The 24,452-nt window shown below is 37.3% G+C and overlaps 1 pseudogene; it reads left to right on the top strand.

Moving 5' to 3' along the window:
• Positions 1 to 23,970: 23,970 nt before the first annotated feature.
• LOC122128020 lies at positions 23,971 to 24,070 on the top strand (annotated as a pseudogene).
• Positions 24,071 to 24,452: the final 382 nt, after the last annotated feature.

Genomic DNA, 24,452 nt, shown 5'->3' with positions numbered 1-24,452 from the left:
GACAAATGGCATTGCATGAAGTTGCAGAGCTTCTGCATGGCAAAGGACATAGCTAGCAAGATCAATAGAAAGCCCACAGATTGAGAGAAGATCTTCACTAGCCATACAACGGACAAGGGTCTCATATCTAAAATATACTTCTAATTCAAAAAATTAAATCCTCCAACAAGAAATCCCCAAAGAAAGAACTGCCCAATAAATAAGTGGGCTAAAGACTTAAAGAGAAACTTCTCTGAAGAAGAAAGAAGGATGGCCAATAGACACATGAAGAAATGCTCAACCTCCCTAGCCATAAAATAAATGCAAATCAAAACAACATTGAGATACCAGCTCACCCCAGTTAGAATGGCAAAAATCAAGAACTCTAATAACAACAGACGCTGGAGGGGATGTGGACAGAAGGGAATCTTACTTCATTGTTGGTGGGAGTGTAAACTTGTTCAAACCCGTTAGAAAGCAGTATAGAGGTTTCTCAAAAGACTCCACATAGAGCTCCCCTATGACCCAGCAATCCCACTTTTGGGCATTGACCCAAATGTTTACAAACAAGACCACACTAAAGCTTCCAGCACAACTATGTTCATTGCAGCATTATTTACCATAGCTAAGATATGGAACCAACCCAGATGCCCCTCAGTAGATGAATGGATCAAGAAAATGTGGTATATATACACAATGGAATTCTATGCCTCCATCAGAAAGAATGACATTGCCCAATTTGTTAGGAAATGGAAAGACTTGGAAAAAATTATTTTAAGTGAAGTAAGCCAAGTCCAAAGAAACATAGATCCCATGGTTTCGCTTATTTGCAATATCTAGTATATGTCTGAGTCAAGCAGAAAATGTCAGATAAGGTGATGTTAGGGAAATGAACCTTAAGATATGTATTCAAATGTTTTTTTCTTTCTATCTTTCTTTTTTTTTGGGGGGGGGTCCGGTTGTGGGTCCTGAACTCTGGGCCTGGGTGCTGTCCCTCAGCTCTTCAGCTCAAGGCTAGCACTCTACCACTTGAGCCACAACGCCACTTCCGGCTTTTTTCTTTTTGCTTATGTGGTGCTGAGGAATCGAACCCAGGGCCTCAGGCATGCAAGGCAAGCGCTCTACCACTGAGCCACCTTCCCAGCCCCTCAAATGTTTTTTTCTTTCATGCAATTGTTTCTAATTCATTTATAATATTATTTCTTTGTTGCTTTGTATGTCCTTCCCCTACAGTATAAACCCTGCTTTCACTGTATTTGCTGTCAGTACAATTTTTGGAGGAGAAGGGAAAAAACAAGTCATTTAAGGATAACTGTGGACCCGTTACAACAATGAGAAGTACAAGTTTTCATGTCGAAAACGAACTTTACAACTTTGGTGTGTGGGTGGGGAGGATAGAGTCGGGGAGGGGGGAGGCTGGGAAGACATGTGAAGGGTAGACAAAGGAGGAGGCTGCAATGCTTGATAAGAAATGTACTCATTATCTTGTCCATGTAATTGTAACCCCTCTGTACAGTATGTTCACAATAAAAAATAAAAATTAAAAAAAAGAAAATACACAATACATCAATGAATAAGACAATATAAAGAGAATGACTACATCAAATGCAAGATGTCGCCCACCCATATTTGGAAATATAGATCCTTTGTTTAATTATGAATTTATGACTATATTGGCCCCCACCAGGACTCCATCTCAGGTCCCAGAAATGGCTTAACTCCTTAGTGGCTCATAGGCTGGTGTGCTCACCATGATCCATTCACCAATTGGGCCTGCTAGGCCTTGAGTTCAAATTCCAGCACTGCCAAAGATTCATTCTGATGTTAAAAGCCTAGGGTTGCACACGTTTTCCTGTTCTGTGAATGTCCTGGGTGTCATTGAGGATGGAAAATGCTATATAAGCAACTCAATAGCCATGGGATTAGGTTGTCATCCATGTAAGCACAGTTATATCTGTCAACATATTCAATATAATGCACAATGCATCCATGAATAAGATAAATAAAAATTAATAAAAAGTATAAATACACTGAATGCAAGATGCATAACACACCTGTAGGTAAAGAGAGATCCTATGTTTAAAAAAGGTGGGCTTGCTATTTTGTTCAGTGCTGGGGCTTCAAATCAGGTCCTGGACCAGGCCTGACATTCTAGTCTTCAAGGATGGTGAGCTTCCCCTTCCTCCTCAGTGCAACAGTGCTATCCAAACCTGAGTTTAAATCCCAGCATTCACAAAAGATTCATCCTGTTGTCAGAAGCCAGTTGTTGTAAACGTTTTCCTCTCCTGTGTAAGTCCTGAGTCTCAACTAGGAAGGGGAATTCATAGGCAGCCCTATAACCATGGGAACAGGTTGTCATCCATGTCAGCACAGTTAAACCTGTCACCTTACTTAGTCAAATACAAAATACCTCCATGAAGTAGAGACAAAATAAGGAGAAGTTCACCGAACTTTTACAAGATGCTATACACACATGTTTGTCAATATAGATCGTATGTTTAAAGTATGAATTCATGACTATAGTGGACCACCCTGGTGATCAATGTCAGATCCTGGGAATGGCCTAGCTCATTAGTTGCTCACAGGTTAGTGTGTTCACCTTGACTTACTGGCCAGTTGGCCCTACTAGGCCCTGAGTTAAGATCCCAGCACTACCAACAAGTGAATCGTGGAGTAAGAAGCCAAGTGTGAAACTTGTTTTCCTTTTCTCTGAATATCCTTGGTGATCCTGAGAATCCTGGCATGATGGAGAACATTTCTATAAATCTAGATGCTCTGTGAAAGGATGTCATCCATGTAATACATGGAAGGGGTTTCATCATAGTACAATCAATGGTAAATAAATTAATAAACAAAAAATACAAGAACAACCACACCAAACATGTATGGACTGAACATCTATAGGTAAGTATCAATCCTATCTTTACAATGTGTATAAATAGTATGTTTCCGGGGCTGTTACTTGAATTCAGGACTAGTGAACAGGCCTGACTTTCTTATCTTCATCCCCATTGCTGTAGGTTTACCCAGATCCTGAGTTCAAATCCAAAGCCTGGAAGAATAAACAGCGTGAATTGCAAGCAAGGGAGCTAAATTTTTTAATTTTACTTTTCTCAATACGGTGCTTGAACTCAGGTCGTGGCAACTCTGCCTCAGCTTTGATCACCCTAGGCTGGGGTACAGCCACTAGATCTGCAGCTCCTCCTGGGACCCTAGACCCCCAGGCCTTGCAGGGAAAGCAATGCACAGAAAAAATATGGCCAATTTATATTTTCTTCCTTTGTATGGTGACCCTCATGGGTCTGAGTGACACTGTTGCAAAGGGTACTTCAACTTGCATTGCTGAAGTCTGCCAGACTATCAGGATTAACAATGGAATGTTGTCAATGTCACGGTTGAATGAATTGATCATGGAAGATGCTCTATAAAATTAAATTAATATTTCAGGAGGCTGATTGATTTGATTTAATATTTATGAAGCATTGAAAGAATATTATTACTTAAAGGAACGCAATAATTTCAGGACACTGATTTCATTAATAGTTTACGGATGAGAACAATTTATTAATTACATTGAGGCAGAATTAATCCCCAGGAATTGGTAAGAATGTAGTCTATATAAGTGAATAATGTATAGACATCTTTGACACTCTATGAAGATATATATTTATTAGCATACTGCCATCTGCATGTCAATATTTTCTTATTTTGGTAACCCCTGGGGCTTGACCTGAGGTCCTGGGAACACTCTGTCAGCTCAATTTGCCACAGGATGGCATGCTAACACTCACCCATTCATGAATTGGGCCTTGTAGGCTTGTAGGCCTTGAATTCAGATGCCAGCATTACCAAAAATGAATCGTGGAGTAAGAAGATAATGGTGACACATGTTTTCCTTTTCTGTGAAAGTCCTGGGTGTCAGGGATGAAGACCTATATCCTGTATAATCAATGTAATCAATGTTTCATGTTCCATAATAGTAAATAAAATAAATGGTCAATACATGAATAAAACAAAAAAATAAAATAACTACTGAATGCAATATGGAGTCAACTTATGTATATAAATATAAATCATATATGTAAATTGTACATGAACAGGATGTTTTCTAGTGGTGGGGATCTGTTTTAGGCATGAGGAACAGACCTGAATTTCTTGACTTCAAGGAGGCCAGCTTCCCATTCCCACACAGTGCAACAGAGTTACCAAGACCATGAGTTTCAATCCCAGTCCTGGCAGAAAAATGGCACCTTTGCAGTATGTGAGGCCCAATTCTTCTGTATTTTATTATGCCTAAATTTTATGAATGTGATTGTTTAAATGTTTAATAAAGAATTAACTAAAATCGGTCAGTATCCTATAATATGTGTATAATTTTATCCTAGAATCATTCAAGAACTGCCCATTCAATCATGACATACATCACATTCCACTGGTATTCATATGCATAGGATGAGTTCCTTAGGATCTCCTGCCATTTGGAGGTGGCAGGACCAGGATTCCAACTGTGGGCTCCAACTCCCACCACTTCAACTTGGGGATAGGGTACTCACCGTTCTGTCCAAGAATATCAGCAAGACCAATGATTAGGCAGGCACCAGTGGCTCTCAGCAGTCCTCCTTGATACTTACAAGGCTGTGATAGGAGGATCATGGTCAAAGTCATCCTAGGCAGGAAAGTCCTTGAGACCTCTCTCCAACCAGTTCCAACAAAGCCAGAAGCCCAGGGCTCCAGTGTGGAAGGCGAGCCTTGAGCAAAAGCAGCTCACAGACTGTTCCCAGATCCTGAGTTCAAGGTCCGGGTCTGGTAACAAACAGACATACACAATAATCTGTGCAGCCATCCAGCTAAAGAAGGTCATCCTCTTTTCTCCAACTAAATTGGTCCCTGGGAAAAGGACTGGGGGAGCTGCTGTCTTCTTGACTCCACCCATGCTGCTTGCATCACAGAATTCTAGCCACACCCCCATTATTTCATGGTTCTTTCTAACCAATGGGATACAAGAATGGTGGCCACGCCCACATTCCATGCTGCCCAGTAGCACCTGGATTCCCTCTGTTAGTTTCCAATACTACCAGCAATTGAGGAAGGTAGAGGTGGCCGAGTGGTGAGGAAGAGACCCAAGCGACTTTGGAGTATAGTAAGAAATGGAGATGCCAGCCCACACCCCGGCTCCCTCCCCCCTTCCCAAGGTGCAGGATTTCAAACCTCAGGTAATGGTGCACTGCCAGCCCACCTAAAGCCCTGACCTTGTCCCTGGCCCTGGTTCTCTGATCTTGGCCCATCTGTTTCCGGGGTCAGACACTCCTCTGGGGGCACCATGACCCCCTGCTTATTTCCTCACCCTGGCTTTGAAGAGCCACCTTTCTGTCTTGGACATTTCTGAAACAGAGACTCAATATATGCTCTGGTTGGTCTGGATTGAGGTCCTCCTATCTGGGACAGGTATGCTCCACCAGGCTTGGTCCTCTGTAGTTGGGATGGTAGACATGTAGTGCCATGCTCAGTCATCGATTTAGATGGATTATCCCAAACTTTTAGTCCACAGCAGCCGATTCTTGACCACAGGTGAAGCTCTGGGTAGGGCCACAACCATCAGACCTCATTCTCCTCACAGGACAGTTTTGAGGAAACAAGGGATTTATACAGAGGGAATCTCTTGAGCATGGCTTGGCATGGAGGGAGTGGCCTTTAGAGAAGGTTCTCGGCAATTCTGTGAGCAAATGACAGGAAGATACCAGCAAAGGGCTCAGGTGGGGTCAGTTATTAATCATGCAACAGGTGGGGATTTTGAAACAAAACATGGCTCTCTTTCATCATTACCCTATCCCCATGAGGAAGGGGATCCTTCACTGTGTTGAGTTTTGCATCTGGGGAAACCGAGGCACAGAGAAGTCAGGTGATCTCCTTATGACTTCAGCTTCACAGGAAGCTCGGCCTCACTTCACTACCATGCTCCCAAGGACAATGGGTGCTATTCAATCCACTTCTTGTGGTAGGAAGTCCACTTCTTGTCAGTTGTGGGGCTTGAACCCTAGGCATGGGCGCTGTTCCTGAGCTCCTCAGCAAAAGGCTAGTGCTCTACCACTTGAGCCCACAGCACCACTTCTGGTTTTCTGGTGGTTCTTTGGAAATAAGAGTCTCAGAGACGTTCCTGCTGGGGCTGGCTATGAACCATGATCCTCATATCTCAGCCTCCTATGTAGTTAGGATTAGATTTCTGAGCCACCGGCACCCGACTTAATTGTAATTCTGACTTTTCTCTTCTCTCTTTCACAAAAACTGGTTGAATGGGTGCTGGAAGGAGGAGGTCCAGCATCCCCATGTGGCTGGAATCTAAGGTGATCCTCTCATTCTGGAGGTGGGCTGTGGGTCAGGAGCTATCTCACTTACCCTGTTGAAACAGCTCCCTGAGGTAAGACCCACTGTGCCCTGGCTAGACTGTGAAATTCGTTGTCCATCCAGCCTTACTGGACTTATTGTATTGTTTTACTTTCTACATCATTTTCTAGCACCTGGACAAACTTATGATGCATAGTTACAGAATGAAAATGTAATGCCTTCTTATGAAAGTCATTTAGGGCTCTGAAAATGTGGCTTCATGGTATGGTAATTGCCTAGCATGCATGAAACCCTGGGTTCAATTCATCAGTAACACATAAAAAAGAAAAACACTGGAAGGAATGCTGTGCCTCAAGTGGTAGAGTGCTAGCCTTGAGCAAAAAAAAAAAAAAAAGCTCAGGAATAATTCCCTACCCCTGAGTTTAAGCCCCTGGACTGGCAAAAAAAATAGTAAATGGAAAATAAAGAACCCATACTTGAAATATATAATTGCTCCTTCCATACTGACACCTGACAATAGTCCCTAATTCATGTACTTTACTTATGTTAGGATACTGTGTTGAAAAAATTTCTGTTCATTCAGTCACAGCAATTAATGCCAGGAATGGGCTTAGATGTTAGGTGAAGATTAATTCTGGAAATTCAATGATTCCAGGATTTTGTGTCATCACTGCTAATCACAAAGTGAAAATAGTCTAAGTGTGATTTTGAAACCTTTTTGGTCAGTTTTGGCACCAAAAAGGCAGAGGCTAATTAATAGTTGTGACAGAAAATAAAGAATAAATCCAGATGGAAAAAAAATGATAGTAACTAAGTTTACCAGAAACTGGTCTAGAGAACCATTTTTGGTTATTGAAGAACTAGTTGTCAAGTAGGCTTTTCCTCATTGCCTTTAGCATTCTAAATCTCTTAGGCTAGTTCTTAATCGCTGCATGATAAATGTATCTCCTTCTATGCTGTTCTTTCATACCTTATCTCCTTTGTTTTCTAAAAATCTCATTCTTTCTAGATTTCTCTATGAACATTTCCTGATACTAAATATACCTATACAGATGTCACAGGATGCTAATGTAAGGGTCCCATAGCTCATGAGTCATTAATGTAACAAAATGGAAAAGGAGGACATATTTACTGCTACCTCAATTTATCTGAAAAGCTGCTATGTTATCCTTTGGTTAAAAATTCCATTCTTTGTCTACATAGTGTCATTCAGTGCACATATTTGCAAATATGAGATGGGTGTTGATGGTTTACACCTGTAATCCTCTGGTTGAGATCAGAGGATTGTGATTCAAAGCCAGTCTTGTCAGGAAAGTCCATGAGACCATAATCTTCAATTAACCACCAGAAACCCGGAAGTGGTGCTGTAGCTAAAATGGTAGTGCGCTCAACTTGAACTGCAGAGCTGAGGGACAGTGCCCAGGATCAGAATTCAAGCTGCACAACCAACAAAAAAGTTGAATATGACTTTAAGTTTCCCCAAAAGGAACAACAAGATCAATAATCTTCCCAAGCAAAAAATTAATTCCAAAATGATTCAGTGCACCTACGTTTGCTGAGTTATGGATTCTTTGCTGGACATATTCTCTAAAAATAAATCGTTTAGGGATACAGGTGGACCCATTGCAAAAATGAGATGTACAAGTCGTTATGTTGAAAAACGAACTTTACAACTTTGGTGTGGGGGAGTGTGGGGTGGGGGGAGGGGGGAGTATGGGAAGGGATGGGAAGGGGAAACAAAGAAGAGGCAACAATGATTGATAAGTAATGTGCTTGTTATCTTGCCCATGTAATTGTAACTCCTCTGTACGGTATTCTCACAAAAAAAAAGAAAAAAATGTCAAATATTAGCTTTACAATAAACATCTAATATTTCTTCTTTGAAAAGAGATGTCTATACAGTTGATGTCACTTAGCATTACTCCTACGTGGAACACGAAGTATGAGGCCACTCCCTTTCTAAACCATGCTTGCTAATCACGCAACTTTGTAGACAGTAGAATGGAAGCACAATTCTGTTTCCAATGCAAATCAGATATAAGAGCATGAACTTAATTGGAAAAAAGTCCATCCTGAGAGAGCAGGGATTATACTAGCCATGAACTGGTGGATAAGATCACATTTTCTTTCCTTTACTTATATATTTTTTGTTGGTGGTGGTCTTGGCATTTGAACACTGGGCCTGGGAGCTGTCCCTCTGCTATTCAGCTCAAGGCTAATGCTCTATACTTAAGCCACAGTGCCACTTTCAGTTTTCTTGTAGTTAATTGGAAAAAGAGTCTCCAGGACTTTCCTGCCCAGTCTGGCTTTGAACCCTATCCGAAGATCTCACCACCACCCAGCTTAGGATCACATTTCTAACAGTGTACATTCAGCATATGTAATGTGCATGTTCATCTATCTTTATATGAATTCTTGAGTTAAAAATCTAGGCTACAGCTTAGCCTTTACACTCACAAAATGTTTGTAATTTAAAAGTTGATACTATTGGAGAAATAAAACCTAAGAATGTAAAGGTGTCTGGGAAGTTCAGTTTGCATCCAGCCTGGGAAGAACAGTTTTGAGAAACTATATATAATTAACCAGCCAAAATCTGGATTGAAAGAATGGCTCAAGTATTGGAATACCAGACATGAGCAAGATTGCTGAATAAGATGTTGAGACTTTTGCATACATACATGCAATCATATATACATACACATATATACAGAGGCACTTATATATGCACAAGTACACATATTAAGCAACTCTCAGAATATGTGGAAAAGTTAGAAAACAATAGAAAATATGCCCTGAGTAAGACTAGAATCAAGTGATAATTTTTAATGTTAGAATGTTCTCAAGTGAACTTTCTTCAAAAAAGTTTATGAATATTACATAGATAGGGACTAGAGATAGTAAGAGAGTCAAGTAATCATTATTAAAGAGATCGGATCCATGGAGGAATGAATCAGAGACTCCTGCAGGTGCATCTGAAAATGTTCATATCCTGTGTCAAATGTTATAACATCTTTGAAAAGAGTACATGAACACTCTGAGCAGTGCAGTGGATAATATTACTGGATTAGTTCAGAATTGATAGTCTGTATCTAGATTAAATAAACCAAGGAACTATGGAAGGGCAATGTGATACAAGGCTAGAATTCTAGCACTCAGACTAAGATAGGAGATTAGATAGTGGAATTACACAGTGATACCTTCCCTGGACCAGGTAGTATAATTTTGTCTTAATAAAACAAACCAAACAAGAAAGGAATACAAAGTTGGACGTTTGGGCTAATTATGTCATTATGTTTTGAGAACTCAAGTTTCCTATTGAAATGCAACTCATATATAATCCTCAGTTGTGTTTTAAATGCTCTCTTCATTACAGAACATTCTTAGATGCAAAATAGCTCATGATTCCCATCCAAAATTTGAAAAAGTAAGTAATCACCACTCTGTTAGATTCCAAGGAAAGGATGAAGGTTTACAAAAACTTAAGTCTGGAGAAATAGCAAAGTTAATTTAATGAAAGACTATGTAGAACTTGCTAAATTAGAGTTTAGATTTAAAATAAATATTTTGGTTTTGCTTATAATTTCATATTCTATAAGATACTTACAAAATTCTTTTAAGTAGACAAATTTACAAATGTTTCTTGCATTCTATTTGCCTAGAATATTCTTTCATGAGAGTTATAATTAGAACTCAGGTAATAGATAACTCCAACACTTCATGTATAAAATGTTAATGTGAATAATGTACACAGAGTTGCCAACAAATGGATGATATTAATTTATAAATTTGGAAAAAGGGCAATTTTTTGAGGCTTTGCTATAACATGGTATGAAGAGAATAATTATGGGACATCTTCTTTCTTCTACTTCTATGTAACACAGGAAGCAATTTCCTTTATTACGTGCCTCTGTATACAGTGAGAAAAATGTTAGGTTTGGGATTTGTTTTTTATTTTTGTTTTATTGGTTTGTCCAAGGGCTTGTACTCTGGGACTGGACACTGTCTCTGAGCCTGTTTATGCTCAAGGCTTGTGCCCTACCACTTCAACCTCAGCTCACTTGTGTCTGTCTTTTGCTGAGAAGTTTATTGGAGATAAGAATCTATGGAAACTTCCTGCCTGGGTGGGCTTTTGTCAACATCTACTGCGTTAGGGTCCCTGGGTAAGGGTAACGAAATCACAAGGACATAGGGGATGCAGAATGCAAACAGCAATTGCCACTGCATGCTGTGCTTTATTGTTAGTGGTATTTAAAAACAAGCAAGCATGATCTTTTCCAAGATTTGGTCAGAAGACATTCACACAAAAATTTCAACAGATACATTTTTACTTGACCTATGAGACAATGTCTTGGTATATTATTATCTAAACTATTTTAGAGCAAACTCAAACCACTTCTCCAATATCAGGAAAATGCTTGACCAGCTGCTCATCTATGCTTAAGCAAGCAGAAGAGCTACTTCTTCAGCTCCCAGGAGTCTGTGATATGTGTTTTGAGACAGGGAGAGAGAACATTTTCCCTCTCCAGCCCGGCATGCCAAGAGCTTTCCTAATACTCAAACACAGTCCACAGATAATCCTGAGGCCAGAGCCTCCATCATTCTGCCCCTTTAACATAGACCCTGAGTCTTCACAATTTCCTTCTTTTTTCTTTTGTTTTAAAAGTAAAGCTTTCCACAGGGTTATCATAGACACTTGCATTGGTTTCATAAAAATCAAATATAACAGTACAAGTGCAAGCAAAATAATAACAATCATAATTCCTATACCACTAGCAGTATGTGAAATGCTTTGTAGTATTTCGGATCCAACCCTTCCAATTGTTTAATAAATGCATCAGCAATATTAGAAGCATCATCATTTGTAAATTGTTTACCAAAAATATCATGTACATTAAATTGTAACTGAGCAATCAATTGAGCAGCTGTAGAATTTCCAGATAAATAGTGCTGTATTACATTCTAATCATGTATAGATTTTTTATATTTTACATTAGTAATGCAAAAGGTAGTGAAATTCCAATCACATTTTAACAATAACTGTTTTTCCACAACCAATAACTTTTTTCCTAACCATCCCACTGTCTGTTTAAGAATATTAATCTGTGTTTATAATAGAGCATCAATTTCTACCTGTGAGACCCACAATTCATGTGAATCCCGGTGGCATTCTTCCACAAAGTGCTGAGTTTGTAAGGAAGTGTGTAGGGCAATTCCAGACACTGCAGCAACAGCAGTAATAGCAATTAAGTTTAAGATCACTGATACAATGGCTTTGTACGTTTTAGTAGTTTGGTAAAAAAATTCAATAACAACACTATCCAAAGGATTTTGGGACAATTCTCTTCTGAATTTAACAGGTAGCCAAATATGAGTTCTTTGTTGTAATATCATAGTACTATCACTATCATTAAAATTAAGAGAAGAATTAACACAAGAATACAGGCGACAATTAAAACAAGAAATAGTAGGAGAAAATGTAAAATTTCCCACTAAAATACATAAGGCAGAGGTACACAAACAGTTACATCATAAGATTTGTACAAAGTAAAATTATAAGTGGATGCAGAGTTCCACGTCCCTGAAAAACCATCCATTTGATAGCATCACGGGTTTCAGCACCGCTCTGACCTTCCAAAGATGAGTGTGAACAGCAGTGGGTGCAGCCATGAAAGCCCATCGAGCATCTGCAATGCCTCCATCTCCCCAGGCCATCAGTCGATCTCCAGTAAATGATCCATTAATGGCTTCCAGCATCCTAGTAACATTTGATGAATCACATCTGGTAATATTCTATTCTGAACATGTGTTAATAAACTTTCCAAAAGGTCCCCAATTAATAAAATTATTGAACACTTTTCCAAATGCTTCTCTACACTCTTGCCACACAAAAGGCTGATATTTTAAATCAATATAAGTAAAATCGGGACACATAGGTAAGGATAACTTGCCATCAAAGCTCACACTTTCCCAGTTACTATTAATGGACCAAGTAGTTAATCGCTGCAGCTGTGTCCTAGAATTGGAAGTGCATTTCCCAGGTAAAACCCAATGTTGCCCATTCATAACTAAACATGGAGGAGGCCCCAGACAAACAGGCAAGGAATGAGTATAGTAAGTAAAATTTAAAAAGCTACATCATCCTTATTGCAAAATGTCAAATTATTCCAAGGAGAAGATAAAACAGCAGGAACATTATAGATGGTTATATCCATGTCTCCCCAAACAACAGGTTCCAATAAAGGAGGATTAGGAACAAAGGCCCAATAAATTAGCATTAGCATGGACAGAGTTTACAGTAAGCAGGGCACACATGGCCAAGAATAAGTTCTCAGCCATGACAGGTTTACCATTGCATTGTAACATCTTTTGTCCTTCTGCAGACAACTTTTTAACCTGCCCCCAGGTGGGCAGTGGGGATTTCTTTTTCCTCAACTGGTGGCCTATTCCTTGCAGGATATGGGGCTTTCCTCAATGGGCTGCGTCTGTATGCATCAGGCAGGAAGCTAGTATTGTTTGCCATCCTGTGTAGACACAAAACCGTATCCTCGCCCCTTATGTAATAATGTTCCTAGTTGCTATTCTGTATCCAATGCAATCTTAATCCATACGGGAGCATTTAAATAAGGTTTTTCTGATATTTGTTCAAAATGACACTCAGCTCTAGCTAAAGTATCTACTTGTGGTAAGTTTAAAATATTAAGAACAAAAAGAACTTGATGTAAAATTATTTTAGGATTTTGCATGGAAAACCACAAAATATCCATACTTTCATCCAACCTTTTCCTCCTTTTAAATTTTTTGATTTGTTGTTTTAGTGTGCAATGAACTCGTTCAATAATGGATTGTCCTTGGGGGTTATATTCTATTCCTGTAATATGTACCACATCATAAAGTTCACAAAATCTTTTAAATTTGATAATTTTTTGGGCTGGTCCATTATCAGTCTTTATTTGGCAGGCACTCCCATAATGGCAAAAGCTTCCAAAAAGTGTTCTATTACATTGTTAACAGTTTCTCTCGTAAGGGCAAAAGCCCAAATTTGGAATAAGTATCTATTGTAACATGCACAAAGGAAAAATGGGCAAAGGCTTGTACATGGATTATATCCATTTGCCATTGCTCATTAGGTTGTAATCCTTGAAGATTTACTCCAGCAGGTACAACTGTCAAATGCATTGGTCTGCAGATAGGAGACGTTTTTATAATTTGTTTACCTTGAGAATAAGGTATTTTATAATGCATATGTAAATGGCCAGCATTTGTATGTAAATGAGCATGATCCTGTTTAGCAGAAGCAAACCTAACTATCAACATGATTATTGCCATATACAAGGCACCCAGGTAACGAAGAGTGAGCCCTAATGTGAGTTACAAACACTTTGTCATTACATTGTTGCAGTAATTCTTGTAATTGTTTAAATACTTGGTTTAGCTGGAGTTTAGATGAATATGTAACAGCAGTGACTATATTAGTCACAACCCCTACAGCATAGGCAGAATCAGTAACAATATTAATATCTCCCACAAAATCTTGTAACACCTTAATAATAGCAAAAAGTTCATTTTGTTGAACTGATGCTAAAGTAGTTGTTTGTACCCAATATTTATTTGTTGTCCAATAAGCACTTTTTGTTTTGGAGCCATGTATAAAAACAGTAAGAGCAGTGGAAATAGGGGCCGTGGTAATTATATTATTAATTACAAATTGTTGTGTATGTAAGCAATCCCACAATCTACCTTTGGGGAAATGATAGGAAAATTGCCCAGTAAAATTTACTAATGCTATTTGTAGCATTTCAGACATGTTTAAAAAATATTTTACTTAGTCTTTTGGCAAAGGAAAGATAATTTCAAATAAATCATACCCTGATAGGGTAAATACCCACTGCCTGGCCTGTTGAATAATAATTGCCAACTATTGTTCATATGGCATATTTTTTGTAAAACTATGCCGTGTATAAATCCATTCTAATGGTATCTCATTTTCTCCTATAATTCCTGTTGGTTATTTCCATCTATCTAAAATATATAAATTTATGAGCTGATTTAGCGTTACTCGATGTAAAACCATTTTTTGTTCTCTACTGTACAAATTGTACTTCTCTTTCAGCTTCCTTAGTTAAAGTTCTTTTGCTATGTAAATCAGATTCCCCTTGTAACAATGAAAACAAATTATGTAATTGATAAGTAGGAATTCCTAAGGCCCGTTGCATCCAATTAATATCTCCTAGTAACTTTTGAAAATCATTTAACGTATGTAACTGATCACGTCGTAAAGATATTTTTTGAGGTGCGACTGTTTGTCTACAAACAACATATCCTAAATATTTTACCACCGTGTTTTTTTGTATTTTTTCAGGTGCTATTATTAATCCAAAATCTTTATAGAGGGTAAGCACTATAACACCTTTTCTAATTCTGTCATATTTGGTCCTGCAAATAAAATATCATCCATATAATGAAAAATATAAATGTGACGCCATTTTGTCTAACAGGTTTTAAGGCCTTATCAACATATATCTGACACATAGTTGGAGAATTCATCATTCCTTGGGGCAACACCTTCCATTGGAAGCACTGATGAGGGGCTTGATGATTTATTTGTGGTAAAGAAAAGGCAAGTCTTTTACAATCTTTTACATGTACAGGAATGGTAAAAAAGCAATCTTGTAAATCTATTACTATTATTGGCCAATTTTTAGGAAGCATTGCAGGCGACTGTATAACAGGTTGTTAAACCCCCATAGGGTACATGGATGCCTTAACTCCTCGTAAATCAGTCTGCAATCTCCATTTCCCTGACTTCTTTTTAATAACAAATATTGGAGAATTCCATGGTGACATAGACGGCCCAATATGTCCTTTGGTTAACTGTTCTTCAACTAACTGATGAGCTGCTTATAATTTTTCTTTAGATAAAGGTCATTACTCAATCCAAAGAGGTTCCTCAGATTTCCATAATATCATTATGGGCTCCATATAAAAATGTTAAAATTGAATATGAGCTCCCCATTGTTCCAGTACATCTCTACCAATTATGTTAACTGGAACCTCCATAATATAAGGTTTAAGGACAGCTGTCTGTCCATCTTCTGACGTTATAGTAACATACAACACTGCTTGTCATATAAAATTTACAGGGGTTTTGTTAACTCCTTTAATATTACAGGGGATTATTTTATATAATAAATGATTAGGCCATTCATGAGTTTTAATAAATGTAATATCTGAGCCAGTATCTATTGGTCCTGTCAATATCTTTTCCTGAATATTAATTTTAATCTTAGGCTGTATTTTAGTAATATGAGTAGTCCAAAACACATTTTTGTTGGTTAGTATTTCCAAATCCCCCAAATGACTTTGCAATAGATATATATATGGTAATAACAAAATTTGAGCAATTCGTTCTCCCTTTTTAAAGGAAATATCTGCAGAAGCTGACATTAAAATTTTTATTTCCCCAATATAGACAGCATCAATAATTCCTAAATGTACTAAAACTCCTTTTGTATTAAGACTGTATCTACCGGTCAATAGGTCAAATGTTCCTTCAGGTAAAGGCCCATAAATTCCGGTAGGAATTTTTTGTGTCTTATCACTACCTTTCAAAATAAAATCTTTTAAGGCTGGTATGTAGACTGCAGCGCTGTGGGCTGTGGCAGGGACGAGGGAAAAGATGGTTGGCTGCCCTCGGTTATTAATCCTGGTCCCTGGGGCTAGCCCGATGGAGAGTTTCCCTGCATAAGTTAAGCATATTTTATAGGAATTCCTTTATTGTCTATTTTTGCTCTACACTCCCTTGTCCAGTGCTTCCCTTTTTTACATTTAGGGCAAATTCCTGGTCCTCTCTTGTTAACATCAGTAGCCTTTTTAAAATTTTTCTTTATATGTCCCATTTGACCACATCCAATACACTTTAGATTAGAGGGTTTTGTTTGCAAAGCATGCCAGGTAGTGGTCATAGTTTCAGCAAACACCTGAATATTCCTGGATTCAGATATAAAGTCTTTGCAGGCCCTTAAATATGTATTCACATCCCCAGATTCTTTAATAGGCAATAGAGCTCGTCTACAGTCCTCATTAGCATTCTCATAAGCCAACATGCTCAGCAGTTGTTGCCATGCAGCCTCTCCCACAACAGTACGTTCCACGGTCAATTTTAATCGTGATAAAAATTCAATACAGGGTTTATTAGGTTTTTGAATTACTTTAGTCCCAGAGCCATAATGCTCTCCTACCGGTGGAATCTTTTTCTCATGCCTCAATACCTATGTCTCTTAACTGCTCATGGATCTCTTCAGGAGAGTTTACATTTATATGAGCATCCGCATATTGTTCTGCAGGTGTGGATTACTGCTCTGTGCATTTTGTCTAGCCCTTTTTGTACATAACTCAGTAAACCACATTTTCCATTGTAGGTATTTAGGTTTCTTAAGCAAGGCTCTACAAAGCATCTTCCAATCCACTGGAGCAAAATTATTGTAATGTCGGGCAAGCCCATTAAGCAATTCCTTAACATAATGAGACTGAGGACCATACAACTGCCTTCTTAAGTTTACCAATATCATCAACAGCAACACCTTCATATCTGGCTGGTTGAGCTATACTATTCATAGGGGGTGCTCGAATTACAGGATAAGAAAAAATAGGCATTTCATCATCAAACTCACTGTCTCAGCCCTCTGTTTGTGAGGGAGTGATGCTGTAAAAATTGCATCAGCCAGTCGAGGAGCCAAAGGCTGCTTTACTTTCACTTTCTCAGGTTCTCCTTTCACTCTGCTAATTTCCAACTCCATATGTTGTAATTTTGAGAAAATCAATTGCATTTGCTCAGACATTTTATTTACACTTTATTCCTTTTGAGCCATTTTTACCTCTTGTTTTTTCTCTGTTAATTGCAATGCATCCTTATCTATTGTGTCCTTAACCTCAGAGTCCAACTGTAAATCTACAATAGAAGGGGTGACCTCTTTCTTTAAGTCTGCTATTAATCTTTCCTCATTCGAAGCTTTAAAAAGGGTATGTAAAATAGCCCAAATGGACCAAAATCTAATAGGAATCTTTTCCCTTTCTCGAACAGCTTTTTCTACAATATTCTTTACTCATTTCCAATTATCAACATCGAATTTTCCTTCATCAGGGAACCAAGGATTCCATTCCCTAACTACATTAATACACATTTCTATGTCAGAAGAAGAAATATTTACACCATAAGCAGCAAGTAAATGTTTAAGCATAAGTAAGTATGGAGTAGATTTAACTTGTCCCATCACCCTGTAATTAAAAGTATTTACCTGAATATCCCTTCCTGAATTCAACAATGCATGGTCCCTGTTTGGGCGCCAATTGTAACATCTAGTGCATTTGGGTCCCTGGGTAAGGGTAACAAAATCACCAGGACACAGGGGATGCAGAGTGCAAACAGCAATTGCCACTGCATGCTGTGCTTTATTGTTAGTGGTATTTAAAGACAAGCAAGCATGATCTTTGCCAAGATTTGGTCAGAAGACATTCACACAAAAATTTCAACAGATACATTTTTACTTGACCTATGAGACAATGTCTTGGTATATTATTTTTTGGGGGGTCCGGTCGTGGGGCCTTAACTCTGGGCGCTGTCCCTCAGCTCTTGGGCTCAAGGCTAGCACTCTATCACTTGAGCCACAGCACCACTTCTGGCTTTTTTTTTCTTTGCTTATGTGGTGCTGAGGAATCGAACTTAGGGCCTCATACATGCAAGGCAATCGTCTACCACTGAGCCACCTTCCCAGCCCTGTCTTGGTATATTAGTATCTAAACTATTTCAGAGCAAGCTCAAACCACTTCTCCAATCTCAGGGAAATGCTTGACCAGCTGTTTAACTATGCTTAAGCAAGCAGAAGAGCTACTTACTCAGCTCTCAGGAGTCTGTGACATGTGTTTTGAGATAGGGAGAGAGAACATTTTCCCTCTCTAGCCCGGCATGCCAAGAGCTTTTCTAATACTCAAACACAGTCCACAGATAATCCTGAGGCCAGAGCCTCCATCATTCTTCCCCTTCAACATAGACCCTGAGTCTTCACAGTCTTTGAACTGTAATCTTCCAATCTTCGCATCGTGATTATCTATGGTAGTTAAGAATGTATAAATATAAATATTTGTAAGAATACCAGTAGAGGAAAAATGATACAACTCAGTATATAGTGGTGTTCTTTCCAGAATATGGAGGGCATCACATTAGCAGAAGTGCAGTGTATTTTCACAATGGACATAAGCTATTCTTGATGTGAATTAAGGGAATTTTGAGGTGCACCCTACCAGTTGGAAACTGGTGGGCTAGGATGACTTTATGGCATAAATCTTGTGATTGATGGTCATAGAAATAATAGCTTAATCTGATAAACAACTGCTTACTCTTGAAGAATTAATTATCACATGCTTCATATCCCATATCAGAATGTGGCTCTTTTTCTGTTCACTTCTCAGTCTGTAACACTCCATTGGAAAATGCATCTACTGCAGAATTACATAACATGCAAACAGGTATATTTTGAATCTCTCAGGTATGGAATGTTCAGAATTTGAAAATGAGTAGTTATTAGTCATAGGAATTTTGAAGAATACATGCATTCTGTCCTCTTAACTTATTTACTTTTAAAAGTTATGGGTTTCCATAGAATTAAACTGTTTTCTGTTTTAGTATAACAAAGTCCTAAATTTATTCTATTTTCAAAATATTGGTAAGTATATTGTGAAAAAACTGTCTAGTTGGATATCATTACAGTTGATGACCCTCTGATAAAGAAGAGATAATTAATTCAAATTAGATGCCAAATAATACCGATTTTTTAAAAGTTACTACATAAAGAATAATATTTACTATACCAAAACAGTGAAATTTTATTTCATCAGCTTATTTTTTTAATTTAATTTTAATGTGAAAGTGATGTGCACTGTGGTTACAGCCATTGTAAGTTAGTGAATACATAAGTTTTCAAACTTGTTATCCCCTCTCTCATTTTTCTCAGTTTTTCCTTCACCCTATTACCCCTCCCAAGTTGTAATGTACATTTCCAACTTATTGTCTTGTGAGAATTGCTATTGCATTGGTTTGCTGTTCGTCCTTTGTCTCGCCATTTTTTTGTTCCTGTTCCCTTCCCTAATTAAGGTAAATGTATACACAATACACAGAGTACCAAAATCAAACAGAGGAGGGGATAAACCATAGGGGAAAATCTCAAAGAAAATAGAAATCACATAGTACATCAAAAAAAAAAACAACCACAAATAAATATGTTTCCATATCTTGGAGTTCATTTTGCTCAGCATCAGCTTATATGGTCAAATATATGCATAACAAAGCCACTGGAAAATAGTATTTTCATGGACACTATATAATGAAAACAACATGTTAACTGTTTTTGATGGTGAAGGTGGGATTAAGATTGGTGAATTCACGATTCTAATAAAGAAATTTCAAAAGAGTTAAAAATTTATGACAGGTAAATTTTAATTGTTCAAAATTTTAACAACTTAGCCTATTAAGAAAATTTAAAATTGTCTGGGAAAATAGGCTTTCATGCAAAGAAATCCATGGAGACTTAGCTGAGAGGGAGCAATGTGGGTGAATATGGCTCATTTTCACACTAAACAAACAAACCTCACAAACCTTGCTGTAAATCCTGTAGGTTCCCTTGAGAATTGTCCTTACCCAAGAAATAAACTCTGACTGTGTGAAACAATGTTGTAGTGGAATTTAAATTCCAAGTTCTTTAAAAAAAAAAAAAGAAATCAAAATTTGCGAATTGACATTTAATTACCAAACAGTAATTCTCTGAAACAGAAGGAAATATAATTCAAAATCACTTGACTTTATTAAAAGTATGAGAAAAGAGTAGTGAAGGGAGATGAGAGAAACCATAGAGGACTGTTTTCTCTCCAGTGGTGTAATGGGTTCTTGATCTTGATTCTTCCATTCAATCTTCATAAGCTATAAAGCCACAACTCAGGACTGGAGTAACCAGTTCAGACAAAGAATACTCACAGAATGGGGGCTGGGAAAGTGGCTCAGTGGTAGAGTTCTTGCCTTGCATGCCTGAGACCCTGGGTTTGATTCCACCACATAAGAAAAAAAGAAAAAAGCCAGAAGTGGAGCTATGGCTCAAGTGGTAGAGCACTAGCCTTAACCTGAAGACCTAAGGGACAACGCCCAGGCCCAGAGTTCAGGCCCCACGACCAGACCAAAAAAAAAAAAATACGCAATAAAATGTTTGCAGTAGATGTAGGTGATTTATAACCTTAGACAATCTATTTAAATTTGTTCAAAATTCTCCCCTACCCAAACCTGCCCTCTTTAAACAGCTTTGTTTGCTTTTCCCAAGACTGCCCTTCATTAAGTGCTTAAAATTTGTGAGGTCATATACATACTTTCTAGAGATTGCTGTTTGGTTGTGATTTTTGTGTGTTTTTGTTTGTAGTTGTGTTTTTAACTGAATTTCAAAAGGTTGTGCAAGTGTGTTACAATTAAATATGTCCTTCTAATTGTCCAATGCTCCTGGATCAGAGTCACTCATTCTATTATTCTCAACCAACCTTTTTTCCAAGATTTATTTCAGATTTACCACTTACTTATTACATGTGTACATTGAGTATTCTAGCTGTACTTGCCCCTTGTTCCATTTTTCATTCATTCTATGTCTTTACTATTATTCCTTTCTGGTTTCAACTTCGTGATAGTCATTCTGTTAAACTGTCTGTTAATACTTTGAAAGGTTTATATACATTCCTTAGAGTTTCAATCCTGCATATACTTGAACTGATGTCAGCATATACTTCCATAATTCATGCATCTGTAATAACAATTTGCAAGACTGGGGACGTGAAGCACCTAAACATCATTTTATTCTCATCTTTTTGGAAGATTAATCTTTAGTCAACAAGAAAGTTTAAAAATCGCTTAGAATTTATTGCTAACTACCAGTTTTTATAAATGGCTTTGTGCAATGGTGTGTGATTATTTTATTTTACATGGGATAATATTTTCTACTACCTATAAGTTTTGGAAAAAGAAGAAAACTAAAATTTACTACTTAGAGGAATATGATAGAAATAGAAGGTAGATTTTATGTTTGTCACATCTCTGATCAGTACCCATATTCATGATTTAAAGTCATATTTCTTACTATGTTAGACATATAGGGAAAATATATGATAAGGCAACACATGATAAGGCAACTATTAGTGACTTTTTAAAATGTACCTTCTTATGTGATGAAATTTACTTTATTAGCTAATATTTGGGTTAGAATTATGTGATGCTGATATATTTAACACATTTCTGGAAGGCACCTACTGAACAACACAAATGGTAGGAGATACTATTTCTACACTTTATTGAATGGTTGAACTTACTTGGCATTAGTGCTGGGTAAATAAATCAACTCTATTGTAGCTTGATTCCTGCACTTGAGAAACTTTTAATGTCACTATCATCTACTTGTCAAGTGTTATTTTGTTGAATATGATTCTAAAAAGTTTATTTGAAAAGAAATATACTTTCAGGAGATTAAATGTAGGTTATCATTGGTTTGAAAATGACATTTTTATACTACAGAACCAAGTTTTACTGAAGTACTAGTGTTGTGAAGCACTAAGGGTCTTCTCAATTAATGTTTTTCTAAATTATATTTCACCTCTAAATCAAGTTTTCCTAGTCTTGGTAGACCAATTATGGATCTATGATTCCAGAAATTATTTTTTTGGCTGCACTGAAATCTTTCATTAATCATTAGGAGAGGGGTATTAAAATTAATCTTTTGACATTTGTGGTTTTGTTTACTCATATGGGCTTGTCATCTGTAAATTGAAAGTTTGAACTACAGTACATTCTCTCATATATTGTGGTTTTCTCTTTCATTTTAAGTTGCCTTACATTTCTCAATTGCTTACTGCTAATTAGTAAAGGAATTGGGACCCTGAAATACTATAGGAAATAAGAAATTGAGATGGGTCTTCAATTACTTTCTGTTAGCATGTTGCATGGGCCAAGGTGAGAAGACTTGCCATTGTTATCTGATGATGCAGATAACTGGGACCTGGTTTCCTCTGACCCGTGGGTACTGCAGAAGAATAATAGGTTTTAGGCATCATATGAAGAAAATCACTTTGGGACCAGCAAGTTAGTACAATAAACACAGCAGCAGTGTAAAATCTCTTCTAGATTAGAGGAAAACAATACTTTTTTTTTTTTTTTACTATGTGAATTCAGAAGACCAAGAACACTTAGATGGTATCACAAGTTTATAGCAAAGACATTGCATTGATACTTTTTATATTCAAATATATATTCTAAACCTAATTATTTATGTTCCAATCTATTTATGGGAATAAATTTCAATTTATTTGTCAAATTATGAATTAATTCTAGTAAGATTCACTGTGTGAAATTTAAGATCAGCACATATAAATATAAAATATATAAGTATATATAATATAAGAAATTGTTATGCATTGTTCTGTTTTGGTTAGGTTATCAAAGGCAACTCTGTTTTTAAGTATTATTCCATTATCTCTACCTCAGTTTAGGGTAGAGTTAGACCTAAAGCTTTACCATTTGTAAATTTAAAGCCTGGAGGCAAGAGGAAACACTTTGATTAAAACATTACCAATTTAAGGCCTAATATCGATGAAAACTATATAGACTTCTTCAGGAGCTATGGACATATTTGGTGATAGAAAGTCAGTAGTGTAAGTTCCTGCCTGGTTGTATGGTAGACAGGCAAGGATATTAAGTACACATGCATATAAACAACTTTTTCACCTTTTTGGCTTTAGCTACTTTTGAAATAATAGGTATAATAAACAATTATATATATATATATATTTGTTGTTGTTGTTTTTGGGTCCAGTCGTGGGGTCTGAACTCTGGGCCTGGGCCCTGTCCCTCAGCTCTTCAGCTCAAGGCTAGCGCTCTACCACTTGAGTCACAGCAACACTTCCGGCTTTTTTCTTTTTGCTTATGTGGTGCTGAGGAATCAAACCCAAGGCTTCAGTCATGCAAGGCATGCGCTCTACCACTGAGCCAACGTCCCAGCCCAAACAATTACATTTTGATAAAATACCTTCTATTCTGAACAATTTGGTCTGAATTGTTCATCTCTCTATGAACCCTTGTAACTAAGATTAGTTTTGTTCCAGTAAGAATCTATGCTGTCAGTGTAAGATATTCTGGTTGGTCTGTTCCTACATGGAAGAAGGGTAAAGGGTCAGGAAGACATTTGTGCCACTGAGACCTCATTTAGGAGATTTTAAGCTGCAGAAGTTTAGAAATAGCTCTTAAGAAAGGCTTACTTTGAATCCATTAGCTCCACAAAGCTAACTCAGTTGATAAATAAGTACTTGAAAAGCCATCACCTTTGGACTTAGCTGTAAAGGTTTCAAAGTATGATCAAATTTAAAATGAAAACGACAAAATAGTTATTGACAAAAAATTGCAAATGTGAACAATCGACCATACAATATAAGTTTTTTCCACTATGCACAGAATTTTAGAGAAATAAGATCAATAGCATTTTTAGGAACAATAAGGGTTCCTTGTTACAAATAGGCAACCATGGATATACGCCTGTATAAATATTGTATCATTACATACTTAAATTTAGAGGATACTACATGCTTCAGCAGCAGGTCTACCCAAATTACAACAATACAGAGATTAAAATGTTACTTGCACAAGGATGGTATGAAAATTTGTGAAGTATTCCATATTTTTCATACTTCAAATGCAAGAAATGAAAAACATTTATTAAAAAGTTGATTACAAAAATACAAGTGTAACAATACATGTAATTCATAGAATTAAAGGTTAGTTTGACATCAGTATATTAAATCTTCACCTTAGAAAGGCCCTTACATAGCATAAACTATATTAAACTTGAAATTAGATAACATTGTCATTTTATCCCAAAGAAATAAAATTTAAACCATGGTCATAGGGGGTTCCCGAAAGATGGTGGAGGAGAAGCTGTAGGCTAAACAAGCTCTCGCATAGAAAGCAGTTTTAGAGTTCCAGTGAACAGTCCTAAGCCAGAGAATCACACCAAGTGTGCCATCACTATACACAGAGTTAGGACAGAGAGGGAAAATCCAAGCAA

The sequence above is a fragment of the Dipodomys spectabilis genome, unplaced genomic scaffold (assembly GCF_019054845.1).
Source record: "Dipodomys spectabilis isolate Male_0828 unplaced genomic scaffold, ASM1905484v1 ptg000320l, whole genome shotgun sequence".
Classification (NCBI taxonomy): domain Eukaryota; kingdom Metazoa; phylum Chordata; class Mammalia; order Rodentia; family Heteromyidae; genus Dipodomys; species Dipodomys spectabilis.
This window is presented reverse-complemented; position numbering and strand designations above follow the sequence as displayed.